The following is a 20,844-nucleotide window of genomic DNA, read 5'->3' on the forward strand; positions in this document are numbered from 1 at the left end:
TCTGCCTCGTGATGGCTGGGTGTTGTGTGCTGTCCTTAGGTTAGTTAGGTTTAAGTAGTTCTAAGTTCTAGGGGACTTATGACCACAGCAGTTGAGTCCCATAGTGCTCAGAGCCAGCCACTTATCTCTAAGTTTTTACATTTGAGGGTTAGCCCGTTTTCCCGCGCATGTCTTCAATTGTTTCAGTGCGAGTAGCGGTAATATTCAGTGAATTCTGCAAAGAACGTATGTTTTATTTTTCTAAACTTTGCAAGATTACTTACTAGAGATCTTTTGCTCATTTCATCACATATGCACAAAGTTTCCTCCACTTTTAATAAGTTTTGCTCGTATTATTGTTCAATTTGATATATAAATTATGTTTAATCATTGGATTTTCTGTATGAACACGATTATCGCTGGAAGAAGCTCCTTTTTCATCACGTACTATACGTATTTCTACTACTATACGAGTAGCCAAATATTTATAATTAACGTAAGAACATTATTAAAAATGTTTTTTTTTCGCACACTCATGACATGGTGCTCGTGATACATTTCGGCCATTCTTATTAACGTCAGTATTACTGCACATTTCACGAAGGAAGCCCATGACAAACTTAATATTGTCTCTCGTTTACAGCGTTAATCACATCGTCTAAAATTCATTCAGTGTAGATTACAAAATACGTTTGGTAAAAAATTTGCGCATCATTAATATCTCTAAATGAGCAGTAAGTGCACTAGCTGTCCGCCATCACACTGCGTCAGCTCTAGTATGACGTGAGCTGCCACTTGACCTAATAGGCTGAGAGTAACATCAAGCGCACTGTTCTCATTTGACATTTGGTAGATACACGTTCTGCAGTTTGGTTTGCATTTTTATGCGATTTGTAAAGCAGTTGTGGGTGTCATGATATCGTACATTCAATTATAATTTCGAAATCAATGTTCAGTGTTTTGAATGGTGCCGAACTATTATGGCTGTCTGAGTAAAAATAAACCGAGACTATTGAGATGCACAGTAAATTAATTTAATTTCTTTATGTTACACTTGAAATCTGATCTCATTTTTAGTAACATATTCGAATAGCAACATTTCAATCAAAACAAGCATCGGCGGCCTTTTACACAAGCGGCTAATTCCGTTATTAAAACTAGATCGACCATTCCCATTTTATGACGTCACGTGTGTTTGTTTTATTACACGTATTTCATGGTTGAGGACCTTCTCACACTGCACATGTGAAAGGAAAAATATATCTAGTCGAATCTGATGTAAAGGTCACATACAACATTATAATATGGGCAGCCACAGTCGTCGAAATTCATGGTGAATTGAACTTGAATATTTAACTGCAACAGCCTATTTATTAACGAAAGGTTCCGCTGCGTTAAAGCAGCATCTTTAGCTGGTTGTACATAGAAAGGCAAGCATCTTTGTAATCTAAATATTCAAAATTTACGGACAGCTAATAAAAGGAAACTTGTGTACAGCTGCCAGCCTGAAGTGCTTTACTCTCGTGACAATCAACTACACAGTTTGTCTTTACAGATGGGTTCCACTACTGTGTAATGTTCATCCTCGGTTGTTTCTAGTTTTTGTGCCTCATCCCCTGCACTATTCGCCCGAACCCGCTGACGGTTGTCATTTTATGACGACTTTCCCTCTACATGGGGTTGTGTTCTGTGACTACTAACGTGGGGAGGATCTCCGTGTACTTTTGTATGGAACAGTACAGTAAGCACTTTTGTTTGGATTATTCTTTTATTGGCTGTCCTCAATTTTTTAATTTGCAGATTACAAGGATATTTTCCTTTCTATTTAGAACTACCTGAAGATGTTCCTTTAACACACAGAAACCAGTTGTTAATATATCTTCACTTAACAGCTGTTTGCGGTTTTATTCGTGTTCAGTCACCCTAAGGTAAAGGGTACGTTGATAAGGACATTAACACATATTTACTAGTGTGGATGGGAAACATACGTAGCGTGTCTAAAAAGTTCGGTGAATGTTGTCATATCCGAAAGGCAACTTGCTCCATGTGTGCGTGTACTCGCGTGGGTCTTCAGAGACCTGAGGAGAATCGATATACGGCATGCACTGCACGTGTAAACAGACTGCGACCAGTTGAACGTAGTCAGTGTGAGAGGAAGTGTCACAGCGTAATGGAGCAACGTGTAATCATCGCCGGTCAGGGTGGGCGAGCGGTTCTAGGCGCTACAGTCTGGAACTGCGCGACCGCTACGGTCGCAGGTTCGAATTCTGCCTGGGGCATGGATGTGTGTGATGTCCTTAGGTTAGTTAGGTTTCAGTAGTTCTAAGTCTAGGGGACTTTGACCTCAGATGTTAAGTTCCATAGTGCTTAGAGCCATCTGAACCATTTGAAGCATTTTGTAAACATCAAGTTCTGCTGCAAATTGTGGAAGACTGCGACGGACGCACATGGAATGTTGGTGCAGGTGTTCGGGAGGGAGCCCGTCAGCAGAAAATGTGTTTACGAATGGTTTAAACGCTTCCGTGAGGGGAAGGAAACAACTGAGGATGAGCCATCGACAAGCAGAACCCCAGGAAAGATCGAGAAAGTGCGTCAAATGGCGGCACAACATCGGCGACGTACTCTCAGATTGACTGCGGAGGAATTGGGCATTAGCAAGGGCACGGTGCACACCATCGTCCGCGATGATTTGGAAGACCTGCTCCCGATTTGTATCGCACGAGCCCACAGACGAGCAGAAAGCAAAATGGATGGAAACTGCTGGTCATTTCATTTCCATGTGTGACCAGCATCCATTGCTGCTGAACACTATCGTCACGGGAGATGAGTGCTGTGTTGGCAGAAGAGCCAACACCGTGTTACTAGAGGAGACCGAAATGCACGGGTTTTAGCTCACGCAGGCTGGGGTGAGGAGGGAAGGACTATACTGACGTGAGGTCTGGAACATGACAAGGAATTAGAATTCAGAAAGCGGACGTAATTAGTTTGATACTTAACTTTAATCCATTAATGATGAACGTCGCTCTTGACGGTACATGATTCACAATATTACCAGTTCAGAAGACATAGTAACTGAATATGGCGCCTTGCTAGGTCGTAGCAAATGACGTAGCTGAAGGCTATGCTAAACTGTCGTCTCTGCAAATGAAAGCGTATGTAGTCAGTGAAACGTCGCTAGCAAAGTCGGCTGTACAACTGGGGCGAGTGCTAGGGAGTCTCTCTAGACTAGACCTGCCGTGTGGCGGCGCTCGGTCTGCAATCACTGATAGTGGCGACACGCGGGTCCGACGTATACTAACGGACCGCGGCCGATTTAAAGGCTACCACCTAGCAAGTGTGGTGTCTGGCGGTGACACCACAATGAGACCTGACACTACTAGTTCCATCCGGAATCAAAACGGCAGTCGGTGTCATGGTGGCACACTGCAGATAGACAATGAAATTTGTACGTGGGTTGTTCCGAAAGTAATGCCTGCTATGACAATAAAATCATCTCGGATTGACAGCCGAGTCAATGCGTCGTTCTCCGGCAACGTTTCAGTAAGTTTCTTACTTGCCATCTTCAGGGGAAGTGTCGGGTTGACGTCTCGTCCGGATCTTTAAAGCCGCTGGACCACAGGTTTCTCAGCACATCCTCGGCGCTGGTCGGGCCAGTCGTGGTGGTGAGGAGTAGGAGGGAGGAGGGGGGGGGGGGGGGAGCCTCGTGCACCGGGGCGCCGGGTCCCGGCGTCTCGTCTCGGTGCGGTCTGTTTATTCCATCCGTCGCCACCGACCTGCCTCCATCGGTGCGCTCTCGTCTTGTTCTTGATAATGTTGTGTTCCACGTGGTGCTGAGTTGAAAGACACTATCCTGGTTGCCCAGGTTATCACTGACCCGTATCTCCACTGCCTCTTTAATAATATTACAATGAAATGAACACCGTTAGCTGCTTACAGGCGTTGACATAGGTCAATGGAGACAGATGAAAATGTGTGCCCCGACCGGGACTCGAACCCGGGATCTCCTGCTCACATGGCAGACGCTTTATCCATCTGAGCCACCGAGGACTCAGAGAATAGCGCGGTTGCAGGGATTTATCACTGGCACGCCTCCCGCGAAACCGACATTCTCAGCGTATTGTCCCGCACTATATTCGTAGTGCCCCCGCCCATTATACTCATTACTCGCAGTGCGTTGCTGATTCCCGCAAGAGTTCGGGCACTGTTTGTGCATTCGCACAGAAGAAGAAGATGGTCAAGTGGCCGGTGAGCCTTAACTATATATATATACGCTAAGATGGTATCTTAGCGTATATATATATATCTTTAACAATAGTCCCAGAAACCTTTCGCTCTACACCGTCTCTCGGTTTCTTCAAATTGAAGCGTGTGGTATTCACTGAGGCTGTGCTCCGCCTTCTTAGACGCAAGTTGTCCTTCATTGAGCTCAGGATACTCCTGATTTTTGTTGGAGGACGGGAGGTGGTTTTTATCTTGTTCTACTCTTCCATCCTCCAGCAAAAATCAGCAATATGTTGGGCTCAGTGAAGGATAAATGGCTCAAATGGCTCTAAGCTCTATGGGACAACATCTGAGGTCATCAGTCCCCTGGACTAGGAACTACTTAAACCTAACTAACCTAAAGACATCACACTCGTCCATGCCCGAGGCAAATGAAGGACAACTTGGGTCTAATGATACCGGGGAAAGTTTTACAGAAGTTCGAAATATGGCGCGTACTTCAATGCCAGATGCTTTTAATAATTTCCGTAACGAAATTCTGTCTCGAAATCTGACAGAAAACCCGAAGAGATTCTGGTCGTACATAAAGCACACCAGTGGCAAGACGCAATCAATACCTTCACTGCGCGATAACAATGGTGAAGTCACTGATGACAGTGCTACTAAAGAAGAGTTATTAAACACGGTTTTCCGAAACTCCTTCACCAAAGCAGACGAAGTAAATATTCCTGAATTCCAATCACGAACAACTGCCAAGATGAGAAACATAGAAGTAGATATCCTCGGTGTAACGAAGCAGCTTAAATCACTTAATAAAGGCAAGGCCTCCGGTCCAGGTTGTATACCAGTCAGGTTCCAGTCAGAGTATGCTGATAAAATAGCTCCATATTTAGCAATTATATACAACTACTCGCTCACATAAAGGTCTGTACTTAAAGACTGGAAAATTGCTCAAGTCACACCAATACCCAAAAAGGGAAGTAGGAGTAATCCGCTGAATTACAGGCCTATGTCACTAAGGTCGATTTGCAGTAGGGTTTTGAAACATATACTGTATTTGAACATTATGAAGAACCTCGAAGAAAACGATTTATTGAAACATAGTCAACACGGATTCAGGAAACATCGTTCGTGTGAAACAGAACTAGCTCTTTACACTCATGAAGTAATGAGTGCTATCGACAGGGGATGTCAAATTGACTCCATATTTTTAGATTTCCAGAAGGCTTTCGACACCGTTCCTCACAAGCGTCTTCTAACTAAACTACGTGCCTACGGGGTATCGCTTCAGCTGTGCGACTGGATTCGTGATTTCCCGTCAGAAAGGTCACAGTTCGTAGTAATAGACGGAAAGCCATCGAGTAAAACAGAAGTAATATCTGGCGTTCCCGAAGGAAGTGTTATAGTCTCTCTATTGTTACTTATCTATATTAACGACGTAGGAGACAATCTGAGTAGCCGTCTTAGATTGTTTGCAGATGATGCTGTCATTTACCGTCTTTTAAAGTCATCAGATGATCAAAACGACTTGCAGAATGATTTAGATAAGATATCTGTATTGTGCGAAAAGTGGCAATTGACCCTGAATAAGGAAAAGTGTGAAGTTATTCACATGAGTGCGAAAAGAAATCCTCTAAATTTCGATTACGCGATAAGTCACACAAATCTGAAAGCTTTAAATTCAACTAAATGCTTAGGGATTACAATTACAAATAACCCAAATTGGAACGATCTCATACGTAATATTGTGGGTAGAGCAAACCAAAGACTGCAATTCATTGGCAGAACACTTAGAAAGTGCAACAGGTCTACTAAAGAGAATGCTTACACCACGCTTGTCCGCACTACTCTGGAGTATTGCTGTGAGGGGTGGGATCCGCATCAGTTGGGACTGACGGATGACATCGAAAAAGTACAAAGAAGGGCAACTCGTTTTGTATTATCGCGAAATGTGGGAGATAGTGTCACAGACGATACGTGAAGTGAATTGGCAATCATTAAAAGAAAGGCGTTTTTCGTTGCGACGGGATCTTCTCATGAAATTTCGATCACCAGTTTTCTCCTCCGATTGAGAAAACATTCTGTTGGAACTCACCTAAATAGGGAGAAATGATCATCACGATAAAATAAGAGAAATCAGGGCTCGCACAGAAAAATTTAAGTGCTCGTTTTTCCCGCGTGCCGTTCGAGAGTGGAACGGTAGAGAGACAGCTTGAAGGTGGTTCACTGAACCCTCTGCCAGGCACTTTATTGTGAATAGCAGAGTAATCACGTAGATGTAAATATAGGTGTCTACAGCATTTCTTGTGAATGTGAAAAACAATATACCGGACAGACGCAGTGTCGCATCACACAACGCATCTCTGAACATGTGAGAAGCGCTCGCCTCTGACAAAAAGAAAAATCCGCGGTAGCGGAGCGCAGTCTTAGTGAAGAAGACACGTTTCACTTTGAAGAAAAGAAGCGACTGTGTAGAGCGAAAGGTTTCTGGGACACTCTTATTAAAGAGGCAGTGGAGATATGGGTCAATGATAACCTGGTCAACCGGGATAGTGGCTTCCAACTCAGCACCGCGTGGAGCACAACATTAGCAAGAATAAGACGAGAGCGCACCGATGGAGGCAGGGCAGGTCGGTGAATAAACAGGCGGCACGAGATGAGACGCCGGGACCCGGCGCCCGCGGCTCCCCCCCCCCCCGCCCCCCCCCCCCCCCGCCCTTCTACTCCCCTCCACCACGGCTGGCCCGACCGGCGCCGAGGATGCTGAGAAACCTGTGAACCTGTTCAGTGGCTATTAAGATCCGGACGAGTCGTCAACCCGACACTTCGCCTGAAGATGGCAAGTAAGAAGCTTGCTGAAACGTTGCTGGAGAACGACGCATTGACTCGGCTGTCAGCCCGAAAAGATTTTATCATCGAGATTCGCCGAGAAAGCCTGTATTGGACGTCTGCGCCAGATGCCGTTGGTGTAGTGCTAATGCTTGAACCTTCATTTGCAGGTGGTTCCGTTGTTCTGCGGAAATTGGCGCCAGCAGAGGAGTGTTCCAACATGGAGTCTGATGTGAACGCGCCTATAAAACAGCGATGTGTGATTAAGTTCCTCACTGCTGAAGAAATTGCGACGATTGAAATCCGTCGACGGTCGCTAAAGGTGTGTGGAGACGGTACAATCGACGTGAGCGATGTGAAGCGGTGGGTGCGGCACTTTCAAGGTGATGAAAAGGGCGTGCATGTCAAGCCACGACACGGTCGCTCTTGCACAGCTGTCATCCCTCGCAATGAAGAGCTTCTCGATCAACTCATCCGTGCTGATCGCCGGACAACGACCAGAGAACTGTGTGGAAAGCTGAAAGTTGGCTGTAACGCCTTGGAAACAGTGTTGGAACATCTCGATTATCGCAAAGTCTGTGTGAGATGGGTCCCGCGGATGCTTACAGAAGAACAAAAAACTCATCTGATGGAAATTTGTTGAGACCTGCTGCACCAATATGAAGCTGAACGTGACAACTTTCTCAATAGCCTTGTCACCGGAGATGAGACGCGGTGCCACCACAACGAACGGGAATCCACAAGACAGTCCATGGAATGGTGACATGCGAATTCTCCGTCTAAGAAGAAATTCAAGACACAGATGACCGCAAGCAAAGTGAGGTGCGCAGTCTTCCGGGATAGCGAGGGTGTGCTTCTCTCGGATGTCATGGAGCCTGGAGAAACTGTCAGTTCAGCACGCTACAAGATGACACTGACTAAGCTGAAAGGCCGAATTTCCAGGGTAAGGCCAGAGAAGAAGACCATGTTTCACCTGCAGCATGATAATGCCAAGCCCCACTCCAGCTTTGCTACCACGCAACTTACTGAAAAATTCGGCTGGACTCCCTTACCACATCCACCGTACAGTCCCGATTTAGCGCCTCCAGACTTCCATCTCTTTCAGCCTCTGAAAGACGGACGACGTGGTGAACATTTTCAGACTCGGATGCTGTTTTCAGAGCTGCAAGGAAGTGTTTAGGCTCAGATGATTCCGAGTTTTACAAGTGCGGCCTGGAGGCTCTGGTCCATCGTTGGCAAAGGGCATAACGAATGGTGGTGACTATGTTGATAAATGACAGTCTGTAGCTGAAATATTGTTCTGTTCAGCTGTTCTGTTGTTTTCTATGTATCTCCTGTAGCTTCCACGAATAAAAATAGGAGGCATTACTTTTGGACCGACCCTCGTACGTTGTCTCAATATTTACATATAAAAATTCAGTCTGCTTATGTTTGTATTTGCAATACTCGAAAAATTGTCTGTCGAATGATTTGAAACTTTCACACAATCTTGCATACGAATAAGTGCGTGTTCCTATTTTTAATATATACGAGATATGTTCAAAAAATCCCAAAACATTCGTAATTTCGCGCCAGTGGTGTGTTAGAGCGTGTGTTTAATGTGAAACTGCCGGAAGGTTCATTGCTGTATGTCCGTTAGTTATTGTTCAACGCCATACTGAATAAAACTTTGTGTCGCCAGTTTGAGAATTTCGAGATGGCAGACTTTGAGGAGCAACGCGTCTGCATTAAATTTCGCGCGAAACTCAATAAAATCTTTACAGAGACGCACCAAATGATGCAGGAAGGCTACGGTGATGAGTGCTGAAGTCGTACTCGGTGTTACGAATGGTTCACACGGTTTAAAAATGTCCATACGGAAGTTAAAGATGACCCTCGTTAAGGACGCCCTTCGACGTCTATCGACGTCGCTCATGTGACGAACGTCAACGAAATTATGCGTGCCAATCGCAGACTGACTGTCAGACAAATCGCAGAAGAATGTAACATTTCAGTTGGATAATGTCATGAAATCCTGGCACAGCCTCTTGCCTTCCACTGTGTAAAGAGCCTTTGCATCGCGCAAATGAGAACGAGATGTTACTTAAGAGAATAATCACACCTGGTGATGAGTCGTGGGTCTATGGTTATGAGGCCGAGACGCTGAAAGGACGAAGGCTTGCAACGATAGGCAAGAAAATTCGCAGACGGCGCTTCGCGCGATCTAGCAAAAGGCATTCAGAGACTGCTCCCGGAAGTGGAGATCCGCATTGGAAGCGGTGAGTCAATATCGGAGGAGAGTGTTTCGAAGAGACGGTGCGCAATAGGTAAAAGGCAAGCACAGAAAAATTTTGTGGACGAAGTTCGGAAATTTTTTCAACAGATCTCGTATAATATTTAAATAAATATGTAATATACAGGGTGTCACAGAAAAACAGCGAGTAGCTTTAAGGACATGTTCCTTACACGAAAACAAGAAAAAATATCTAGTGAACGTGGACTCCAAAATGCATACTTTAAGAGCTATGAGCATTTGTTAACCTTAGATACTGTGAAACAGACCTCTTCAGTTTCAAATGTCCAGTAAACATGTCGTCTAAAATGCATACTTTACGAGCTATACCTCCTTGTTCATTGTTGCTAATGTGAAAAGCATCTCCTCTGCTGGGAACAAGTGCTCATAGCTCTTAAGGTATGCGTTTTAGGGACCTTGTTTACTAGAAATTTTTTCCTTGTTTTGATGTAAGAAACTTGTCCCTAAAACTTGTCAGTGTTTTTCAGTGACACCATATATTTGGGGGAAATGTTGTTACTAAAAACCACGAAAAGTTCTTTACCAATTTAAACCTAATTCAGTATTCTAATGAACATTCAGATTTTTCATAAATATAATATAGATATATAAATGTGACATACAGAGAGGAAACATAGTCACCAAAATCCCGAAAAGTTTAATCCAATTTTTAAACTTCACTTTAATTAACGTTTGGACATACATATACGAGGGCTATTCGGAAAATAAGGGCCGATCGATCTTGAAATGAAAATCACTGTCAAAATCAAGAATGTTTTATTTGCAGCTGTTAGCCATACCTTACAGCTACTTCTGTACATAACCGCCGCTCCGATTGAAACATTTGTCATAGGGTTGTGACAAGTTTCCAGTACCCTCCTCATAGAAAGCAGCTGCCTGTGCTTTCCGCGAGTTCTGTACTCTACTCTATAGCTAGCTGTTTGTGCCAAAATGTTGTCTTCATAGCCACCGCTTCATCAGAGGAGAAATGGAACTCATGGGGAGCCGATTACAGGCTGTATTGTGGGCGATCAAACAGTTTCCATCGAAAACACTACAGAAGCATCTTCATTGTCCCTTCGGAGTGTGGCCGAGAAATGTCATCAAGAAGGACACGCTTAGCGCATTTACCGTGCGCTCAGAACTGAAAAGAGCGACGTGGTGCGATCGATGAGCATTCTACACTACTGGCCACTAAAATTGCTACACCATGAAGATGACGTGCTACAGACGCGAAATTTAACCGACAGGAAGAAGATGCTGTGATATGCAAATGATTAGCTTTTCAGAGCATTCACACAAGGTTGGCGCCGGTGGCGACACCTACAACGTGCTGACATGAGGAAAGTTTCCAATCGATTTCTCATACACAAACACCAGTTGACCGGCTTTGCCTGGTGAAACGTTGTTGTGATGCCCCATGTAAGTAGGAGAAATGCGTACCATCACGTTCCCGACTTTGATAAAAGTCGGATTGTAGCCTATCGCGATTGCGGTTTATCGTATCGCGACATTGCTGCTCACGTTGGTCGAGATCCAACGACTGTTAGCAAAATATGGAATCGGTGGGTTCAGGAGGGTAATACGGAACGCCGTGCAGGATCCCAATGGCCTCGTATCACTAGCAGTCGAGATGACAGGAATCTTATCCGCATGGCTGTAACGGATCGTGCAGCCACGTCTCGATCCCTGAGTCAACAGATGGGGACGTTTGTAAAACAACAACCATCTGCCCGAACAGTTCGACGAAGTTTGCAGCAGCATGAAATATCAGCTCGGAGACCATGGCTGCAGTTACCCTCGACGCTGCATCACAGACAGGAGCGCCTGCGATGGTGTACTCAACGACGAACCTGGTTGCACGAATGTCAAGACGTCATTTTTTCGGATAAATCCAGGTTCTGTTTACAGCATCATGATGGTTGCATCCGTGTTTGGCGACATCGCTGTGAACGCACACTGGAAGCGTGTATTCGTCATCGCCATAGTGGCGTATCACCCGACGTGATAGTATGGGGTGCCATTGGTTACACGTCTCGGTCGCCTCTTGTTCGGATTGACGGCACTTCGAACAGTGGAAGTTACATTTCAGATGTGTTACGACCCGTGGCTCTGCCCTTCATTCGATCCCTGCGAAACCCTACATTTCAGCAGGTTAATGCACGACCCCATGTTGCAGGTCCTGTGCGGGCCTTTCTGGATACAGAAAATGTTCGACTGCTGCCCTGGCCAGCACATTCTCCAGATCTCTCACCAACTGCAAACATCTGGTCAATGGTGGCCGAGCAACTGGCTCGTGCCAATACGCCAGTCACTACTCTTGATGAACTGTGGTATCGTGTTGAAGCTGCATGGGCTGCTGTACCTGTACACGCCATCCAAGCTCTGTTTGACTTAATGCCCGGGCGTATCAAGGCCGTTATTACGGCCAGAGGTGGTTGTTCTGGGTACTGATTTCCCAGGATCTATGCACGCAAATTGCGTGAAAATGTAATCACATGTCAGTTCTAGTATAATATATTTGTCCAATGAATACCCGTTTATCATCTGCATTTCTTCTTGGTGTAGCAATTTTAATGGCCAGCAGTGTAGATACACTGCTCAACTCATGTGTGCAAAGCTTCATCGGAGGTTTACTATGGTTTTCATTTAGTTCTCAGACTATATATTTTTTTAAACAACTTGCAGGTTTCCTTTAAAACTGCTGCTGGGCCGCGCAGGGTAGCCATGCGGTCTGAGGCGTATTGTCACGGTCCGTGCGGCTCCCCCCTGAGTCCTCTCTCGGGCATGTGTGTGTGTATTGTCCGTAGCGCAAGTTATTTTAAGTTAGATTAAGTAGTGTGTAAGCTTAGGGACCGATGACCTAAGCAATTTGGTCCCTTAAGGTCTTACCACAAGTTTACAAATTTATTTATTAAAAACGCCAGCAAGAAAGAAAGTTCTCTGCATTAAAATGGATGGTTTTTATTTCCTCTACCACAGCGAGTTTTAACTACGATAGTGGAACATGTAAATCATTAGACAAATTGTTTCTCCGATACATACTGTTTCTCATAATATTTTGTATTTTTATTAAAAACTGTATACACAACAATGGGATGATTTGTTTTCTCCCTCGCAAAGAGATTTTGCAGGAAAAAAAGGAAGTTGTGTTTCTGGTTTATCGACTTATGATTCGAATACTGCTACAGAATCTGTATTTGCAGTAGCAATAAACAAGGTGCATGGTCAGAGAGGGTGGAGGAGAGGTACAGAGGGGGTGGGGGAGGGAAAGTTGGAAGTGACGGACGAAGAGAGGGTAGGAGGAGAAGGGCAGAGACAGGAGATAAGGAGATTAGGACGTATACCCAATTCACAACCATATTCGAAGCTTGTGCTTTCCCTTTTCTTTCTTTTGCATTTCACCAGACTGAGTCACGTCAACACACAGCCGAGTATGTACAGTCACAGTATACGTTTTCCATTTTGCATACACATCTATATCTACATGATTACTCTGCAATTCGCAGTTAAAATGCCTGGTGGAGGGTTCATCGAACTACCTTCAAGCTCTTTCTCTACAGTGTGGGAGAAGTTGCATGGGGGCTTGATTAAATATAATGCAAATAATTTTAATTTTTAGATTTAGTAGCTGTCTGTTCGGTTACGCTGTCTCGTAACCGGTTGGCCCTGACTAGTATTAGTAAGCAATCTGACTGCATAGAATAACAACAAAGAATGAAAGGAAATTTCCGTTACCACAATTAATTAATTAAGTCCCCAGCAACTATAAAAGCTACGAAACAAAAACTAAGAACAACAAAGCACAAGTGTAACTGTTCTGTGTGTGGAAGTGTGATTCAATGTACACATCTGGCACGGTTCTTCCTCAATAAGACAAGATATTTAAATACCATTTACACTGAATTAATTAAATAAAACTGAAATACTATAATTGCACATAGAAACCCGAATTACAGTCTAATACATGAACACATGCCAGATGCTTTGTTGACTGAACCTGTGACAAAGAGGCATTGTTAGTTAGGAAATTTAAAAAGAAATAAAAATATGTTTTTTACCTTCATATATATTGACTAAAAATACACTCTGATCATTACAACATCTCCATTCGAACAACATCTGCTGTCTAGCCCATCAAAACAACGGCACACGACATGGCCTCAAATAGTACAGCTATCAACATCCTCTCAGCAAAGCACTAACCACCACAACTTCTGAACAAGCACTGCCAGTGGAGGCGGCGGAATAAAACTCTTTGGCGCGATCTCTGGCGCTGTGACTCAGTGTAGCCACCTTTCATATGCCCTTCCTCCACGGGCTAGAATTTGATGGTATTTTTGCCAGCATTGGTGGTGAAAATACCACCAAATTCGTCAAAAAAAATACAGACAAAAGTAAAAGATAATATTAATAAGTAAATATCACATAACTAGATAAATTTTGGCTTTGCACTAACCCTTCAATAACCTAATATATAAAATACAGTAAGGAATACAAATGCTTTCATACATGTGATTTTACACAATAGTTTACACAAGTATAATTCAATCAATGGCACCAGCATTGACGAATAGGTGTAGATAAGAGTCTCATAACATTTCATAAACAGTAAATACACAAAAAATCAGTTTATACAAATATTCATATAAAATCCTCTCAATAGTTCAATAAACAAGTAGCACTCCTCAGAGAAGTTGACAGTTGCAACAGTAGCACCAAGCAATGGTCAACAGGTGCAAATAGCAGTCTCATAACATTTCATCAGCAGTAATTAAACAGCTCGAACAGTGGCAACCAGCAATGGCGAACAGGCGCAGACACCAACAAGTGACATTATTTCAGTAGGAGCAGTTCCATCAGTGGCACCCAGTAATGTTGACAGTTGCAGACACCAACAAGTGACATTATCTCAGTAGAAGCAGTTCCATCATTGGCACCCAGAGATGTTGAACAGGTGCAGACAGCAACAAGTGACATTATCTCAGTAGAAGCAGTTCCATCAGTGGCACCCAGAGATGTTGAACAGGTGCAGACAGCAAGTGACATTATCTCAGTAGAAGCAGTTCCATCAGTGGCACCCAGAGATGTTGAACAGGTGCAGACAGCAACAAGTGACAATATCTCAGTAGAAGCAGTTCCATCAGTGGCACCCAGTGATGTTGAACAGGTTCAGACACCAACAAGTGACATTATTTCAGTAGAAGCAGTTCCATCAGTGGCACCCAGCAATGTTGAGCAGGTGCAGACACCAACAAGTGACATCATTTCAGTAGATGCAGTTCCATTAGTGGCACCCAGCAAAGTTGAACAGGTGCAGACAGCAACAAGTGATACAATTTCAGTAGAAGCAGTTCTATCAGTGGCATCCAGCAATGTTGAACAAGTGCAGGTGTTGTTGTTGTTGTGGTCTTCAGTCCTGAGACTGGTTTGATGCAGCTCTCCATGCTACTCTATCCTGTGCAAGCTTCTTCATCTCCCAGTACCTACTACAACCTACATCCTTCTGAATCTGCTTACTGTATTCATCTCTTGGTCTCCCTCTACGATTTTTACCCTCCACGGTGCCCTCCAATGCTAAATTTGTGATCCCTCGATGCCTCAAAACATGTCCTACCAACCGATCCCTTCTTCTAGTCAAGTTGTGCCACAAGCTTCTCTTCTCCCCCACCCTATTCAATACCTCCTCATTAGTTACGTGATCTACCCACCTTATCTTCAGCATTCTTCTGTAGCACCACATTTCGAAAGCTTCTATTCTCTTCTTGTCCAAACTAGTTATCGTCCATGTTTCACTTCCATACATGGCTACACTCCATATAAATACTTTCAGAAACGACTTCCTGACACTTAAATCTATACTCGATGTTAACAAATTTCTCTTCTTGAGAAACGCTTTCCTTGCCATTGCCAGTCTACATTTTATATCCTCTCTACTTCGACCATCATCGGTTATTTTACTCCCTAAATAGCAAAACTCCTTTACTACTTTAAGTGTCTTATTTCCTAATCCAATTCCCTCAGCATCACCCGACTTAATTTGACTACATTCCATTATCCTCGTTTTGCTTTTGTTGATGTTCATCTTATATCCTCCTTTCAAGACATTGTCCATTCCGTTCAACTGCTCTTCCAAGTCCTTTGCTGTCTCTGACAGAATTACAATGTCATCGGCGAACCTCAAAGTTTTTACTTCTTCTCCATGAATTTTAATACCTACTCCGAATTTCTCTTTTGTTCCCTTTACTGCTTGCTCAATATACAGATTGAATAACATCGGGGAGAGGCTACAACCCTGTCTCACTCCTTTCCCAACCACTGCTTCCCTTTCATGCCCCCTGACTCTTATAACTGCCATCTGGTTTCTGTACAAATTGTAAATAGCCTTTCGCTCCCTGTATTTTACCCCTGCCACCTTCAGAATTTGAAAGAGAGTATTCCAGTTAACATTGTCAAAAGCTTTCTCTAAGTCTACAAATGCTAGAAACGTAGGTTTGCCTTTTCTTAATCTTTCTTCTAAGATAAGTCGTAAGGTCAGTATTGTTGATAGTTCGGTAATTTTCACATCTGTCAACACCTGCTTTCTTTGGGATTGGAATTATTATATTCTTCTTGAAGTCTGAGGGTATTTCGCCTGTCTCATACATCGTGCTCACCAGATGGTAGAGTTTTGTCATGACTGGCTCTCCCGAGGCCATCAGTAGTTCTAATGGAATGTTGTCTACTCCCGGGGCCTTGTTTCGACTCAGGTCTTTCAGTGCTCTGTCAAACTCTTCACGCAGTATCTTATCTCCCATTTCGTCTTCATCTACATCCTCTTCCATTTCCATAATATTGTCCTCAAGTACATCGCCCTTGTATAAACCCTCTATATACTCCTTCCACCTTTCTGCCTTCCCTTCTTTGCTTAGAACTGGGTTGCCATCTGAGCTCTTGATATTCATACAAGTGGTTCTCTTCTCTCCAAAGGTCTCTTTAATTTTCCTGTAGGCAGTATCTATCTTACCCCTAGTGAGACAAGCCTCCACATCCTTACATTTGTCCTCTAGCCATCCCTGCTTAGCCATTTTGCACTTCATGTTGATATCATTTTTGAGACGTTTGTATTTCTTTTTGCCTGCTTCATTTACTGCATTCATATATTTTCTCCTTTCATCAATTAAATTCAATATTTCTTCTGTTACCAAAGGATTTGTATTAGCCCTCGTCTTTTTACCTACTTGATCGTCTGCTGCCTTCACTACTTCATCCCTCAGAGCTACCCATTCTTCTTCTACTGTATTTCTTTCGCCCATTCCTGTCAATTGTTCCAATATGCTCTCCCTGAAACTCTCTACAACCTCTGGTTCTTTCAGTTTATCCAGGTCCCATCTCCTTAAATTCCCACCATTTTGCGGTTTCTTCAGTTTCAATCTGCAGTTCATAATCAATAGATTGTGGTCAGAATCCACATCTGCCCCAGGAAATGTCTTACATTTTAAAATCTGGTTCCTAAATCTCTGTCTTACCATTATATAATCTATCTGATACCTTTTAGTATCTCCAGGCTTCTTCCACGTATACAACCTTCTTTTATGATTCTTGAACCAAGTGTTAGCTATGATTAAGTTATGCTCTGTGCAAAATTCTACAAGGCGGCTTCCTCTCTCATTCCTTCCCCCCAATCCATATTCACCTACTATGTTTCCTTCTCTCCCTTTTCCTACTGACGAAATCCAGTCACCCATGACTATTAAATTTTCGTCTCCCTTCACTACCTGAATAATTTCTTTTATCTCGTCATACATTTCATCAATTTCTTCATCATCTGCAGAGCTAGTTGGCATACAAACTTGTACTACTGTAGTAGGCATGGGCTTTGTGTCTATCTTGGCCAGAATAATGCGTTCACTATGCTGTTTGTAGTAGCTAACCCGCACTCCTATTTTTTTATTCATTATTATACCTACTCCTGCATTACCCCTATTTGATTTTGTATTTATAACCCTGTAATCACCTGACCAAAAGTCTTGTTCCTCCTGCCACCGAACTTCACTAATTCCCACTATATCTAACTTTAACCTATCCATTTCCCTTTTGAAATTTTCTAACCTGCCTGCCCGGTTAAGGGATCTGACATTCCACGCTTCGATCCGTAGAATGCCAGTTTTCTTTCTCCTGATAATGACGTTCTCTTGAGGTGCAGGTAACAGTCCATAATATTCACTATTACTAATCAGACAGTTCGTCAGAGTTTATCATCAGAAATTAAACATTTCCAAGTGGCACCCATCATGTTGAACAAGTGCAGGTAACAGTCCATAATATTCACTATCACTAATTAGACAGTTCATCAGAGTTTATCAGCAGAAATTAAACATTTCCAAGTGGCACCCACCAATGTTAATACGTGTAAGCACGAACAACAGTTTGAACGCACTCACAATTGCTTTTACAAAATTGTTATCAATGCTCTTACACTAAACATACAAATTATAATAAACACACAAATGATATCAGCTAATTGTCATATTAAATATTACAAATACACAAATATCAGTAAGCCTATAATATTTATGGTGTCAGTGCAAGCCACAACAAACAAGTAAAATAATATTTAGGAGATAGGTCGGTACCAATTATTTGGGATTAGGAAAGGAAAACACACAAAACACACTAGCTCATCTTTCATCCACATTTAAGTACTACTGTGTAATTGAACAGTGTTAACTGTGTAAATGCAATTCTGTCATAATTTGATGTTCAACATGCGTATCAAGTAGTAGTGGGACAGGGTATAACAGTCAATAATAGTTAGTCAACGTCATAGTCTTCATGTCAAGACCAATGTTTGCCAAGCCAAATCAAATGTACCGTCGCTGAACAACTGTCAATGTGCCAAGATATGCAAATGCTTCCTCTCTCTCAAAAAAAAAAAAAGTATATACTGCTTAGTGATTTAACAAAGTGTGTGTGTAGACAATCTTCCTTCCACTTGAGTGTTTTAGTCTGCCATCTTCATCCTCCTTGTTCCATATAAACCAACAAAAATAAACTATGCTCCTCACTTACTTTACCTCTTATCCACCAAAACTCCAATAACCATCAGCATCACATAATCTCAATACTTCAATAATACCTCTTACGTCGATACATATAAACCTTATCATCAATATCACTTACCTTACCACTTGTCCACCAAAACTCCAATAATCATCAACTTCACACAATCTCAATACCTCAATAATACCTCTTCAATACGTCGACACATATAAACCTTATCGCCAATATCATTTCACTTCCATAACAACTCTTTCCTCTAGTCAGTCTCCTCGAACAAGTTCAGATAAAATCCCAGTGCAAACTTCAATTCATCATCCCATACAATCCGAAGTCACAATGTCCACACACAACTTCTGTGTAATCCATCTGACCAAATCTACTACTCATTATGAATTATAAAATACATTTTGGTTACCTTGTCCATCATTAAATAAAAGAAATGCATACGTGACCTAACAGCCTTTAGCTTGAATAACTTTCAGTAAGTAAGTACGAGTACAGAGTGTGAATGATCATAATATTTCACAGTGTGTACACCACTTCAAGAATTATGGCAAAACAGAAGCAAACATGTGGAGTATTTCTTGTGTCAAGTGTCACTTGCTATTTCAATTGCTCACGAAGAATGCAGTGTAATAACTGTCAATGGTCTAAACCTAGTGTTGGTATGTCATGTCGTTAGCTTCCTTCCTATTAGCATAAATTTATACAGCTTCCATAAAACCTCCAGCTCATGTGACTTCTATGAAGTTTCTTGTACTAATGTCGTTCGTCGAATTATAGCAGTTCATTTTCTTATCTTAAATTTTTAAGGCGCTAAGCGTAAGCAAAACATGCAATAGCGAGTAAATATACCAGTGGAGAACAGAACGTCAACAAGTGGATGCAGCACAATTCCTACAACGAGGCTCTGCCAAGCGAACAATCTATAATTAATACCATAGTGTGACCTAAACTCCATGTTCGTACACCGCATATCAGCATTTCTATATACCAAATTAAAGAGTAGTCATGACAACAAACAGAAATGTATAAATATGCAATCCATACGCAAAGCAGCAAATATGTATCTTACATAAGAAACAGGTCATTAGCATCATATCAGCATAAGCAAATAAATGTTCATATGTAATCTTAATAAGTAAACATGAAGGCGCAAGCAGATAAATCACAAAGTGTAACCTACATACATAACCAGATCAGCACAATTAATCAGGTGACAATTATAATTTAAATAAATAAGCACAGCAGGCACATAATAGAAAAATATGACATCTGTGAAAAAGCGGTGCAGCCAAGCGATGCATAATATACATAAGTAACAACCCTGTTCATTAATCAATCATTATCAAAATCAGATAACACGAAGTATGAATCACGTCATCGTGAGCAGCAAATTACGTCTAAAGTACGTACCAAGTGGTAATATGTTACCTGAAAAATAAACTCAATTAATAGTTACCTTTTTAGTTTATTACTTTCTTCTTCGAAATTACATTCTTCCTGAAATTTTCTCGATAGCAAGTCCTCTTAACGTCGGACACACACAGAATTTACCTGAAGTTCTTAAATATTTTATGCAACTGTATCCTGAAAAAAACTGAACGTTAATAACATAATTCATCAAGAAAAAAAAACTTCGGAGAAATTAGACTGTGTATTTGTTTACGGCTGTCAGTGCATTCGCACTGAGCGCTCGATCAGCTGTAGGTACGCGTGACGTAGGAAGTAATTGTTTGCGGTCAACGACTGCCTTGTGCGGCACGCAGACTTGACTGTTGCTTTGAGTATGTGCCGCCGCCAGAACACGGTGCGGTATCCTTGTACTCTCCGTGTGTTTACGTATAACTGTTAGTTTCTCAAAAGTATGTCATTCCACAAAAATTTTAACGTTCGATATATGATGTATTTCCTTAGAGCGCCGAGATTTAAGAGTTTCTACTTCGACAGTGTTATCATGAATAATTTTGCGAACCCTATATGGACCGTTATAAAGCAGAAAAAATTTGCGACACAAGCCTTTTCCTTTGTGAGACAAACGGTGAGACTTAATTAACACCTTTTGACCAACTGACAAGGTTTTTAAATGACCAGGACGCTTCGCTGATTTTGTAGAGCCAGGTTGACAACTTCAGAATGCCGCAGTTTCCGTGAAGGCGGAAAATGAACGATTTCAGAAATGCGATTTGTCGGTGCTTTAATATCAATATAGGCGGTAAAGAAGTTGAATCATTAGGGAGTTCATTCAGAATGTTTTGAAAAATATGAAGATACTGATCCCACGTTCTGTGATTCTGATGACAATAAAGTCGACACAATTTATTGATTTCCTTCATCCATCTCTCTGAAGCATTAGATTGAGGGTGAAAAAGTGAAATGAAAATTGGTTTAATCTTACGACGCCGTAGAGTACGAAGCCAAATTTTAGAGCGAAACTGTGATCCATTATCTGATATAACCTTATCAACATGACTCACTTCTTTAAGAAAATGTTTGATGAA

At 42.3% G+C, this 20,844-nt stretch overlaps 1 non-coding gene across 1 annotated transcript; it reads right to left on the reverse strand.

Annotated features, from left to right (window-relative positions):
* Nucleotides 1-3,952: 3,952 nt before the first annotated feature.
* On the reverse strand, nucleotides 3,953-4,026 carry Trnat-ugu. The gene has a single exon. It is a non-coding gene; the product is annotated as a tRNA-Thr (tRNA).
* Between the last annotated feature and the right edge of the window lie 16,818 nt (nucleotides 4,027-20,844).

This window comes from Schistocerca americana, chromosome 4 (genome assembly GCF_021461395.2).
Source record: "Schistocerca americana isolate TAMUIC-IGC-003095 chromosome 4, iqSchAmer2.1, whole genome shotgun sequence".
NCBI classification, from domain to species: Eukaryota; Metazoa; Arthropoda; class Insecta; order Orthoptera; family Acrididae; genus Schistocerca; species Schistocerca americana.